The sequence below is a fragment of the Arachis hypogaea genome, chromosome 18 (genome assembly GCF_003086295.3).
Source record: "Arachis hypogaea cultivar Tifrunner chromosome 18, arahy.Tifrunner.gnm2.J5K5, whole genome shotgun sequence".
NCBI lineage: Eukaryota > Viridiplantae > Streptophyta > Magnoliopsida > Fabales > Fabaceae > Arachis > Arachis hypogaea.
Genome location: NC_092053.1, coordinates 120,872,434 through 120,873,326, shown reverse-complemented (window position 1 = coordinate 120,873,326; position 893 = coordinate 120,872,434). Strand labels below are relative to the sequence as shown.

At 40.8% G+C, this 893-nt stretch overlaps 1 non-coding gene across 1 annotated transcript; it reads right to left on the bottom strand.

Moving 5' to 3' along the window:
• On the bottom strand, nucleotides 1-108 carry LOC112774510 (small nucleolar RNA R71). Its single transcript, XR_003188997.1, has one exon. It is a non-coding gene; the product is annotated as a small nucleolar RNA R71 (small nucleolar RNA).
• Between the last annotated feature and the right edge of the window lie 785 nt (nucleotides 109-893).

Genomic DNA, 893 nt, shown 5'->3' with positions numbered 1-893 from the left:
AAGCTTAGAGTGGAAGTCCAAACCTTCAGACAGAAGGAAGGTGAATCCCTCTATGAAGCTTGGGAAAGATACAAACAATTGATCAGAAGGTGTCCTTCTGACATGCTTTCAGAATGGAGCATCATCGGTATCTTCTATGATGGTCTATCTGAACTGTCCAAGATGTCATTGGACAGCTCTGCTGGAGGATCTCTTCATCTGAAGAAGACGCCTGCAGAAGCTCAGGAACTCATTGAAATGGTTGTAAATAACCAATTCATGTACACTTCTGAAAGGAATCTTATGAATAATGGGACAAGTCAGAAGAAAGAAGTTCTTGAAATTGATACTCTGAATGCCATATTGGCTCAGAATAAAATATTGACTCAACAAGTTAATATGATTTCTCAAAGTCTGTCTGGAATGCAAGCAGCAACAGGCAGTACCAAAGAAGCTTCATCTAAAGAAGAAGCTTATGATTCTGAGAACCCAGCAATGGAAGAGGTGAATTACATGGGAGAATCCTATGGAAACACCTATAATCCTTCATGGAGAAATCATCCAAACCTCTCATAGAAGGATCAACAGAGGCCTCAACAAGGCTTCAACAACAATAATGGTGGAAGAAATAGGTTTAGCAATAGCAAGCCCTTTCCATCATCTTCTCAGCAACAGACAGAGAATTCTAAGCAAAGCCACTCTGACTTAGCAATTGTAGTCTCTGATCTAATTAAAACCACTCAAAGTTTCATGACTGAAACAAGGTCTTCCATTAGAAATTTGGAGGCACAAGTGGGTCAGCTGAGCAAGAAAGTTACTAAACTCCCTCGTAGTACTCTTCCAAGCAATACAGAAGAGAATCCAAAAGGAGAGTGCAAGGCCATCAACATAACCCACACGGCCGAACCTAGAGA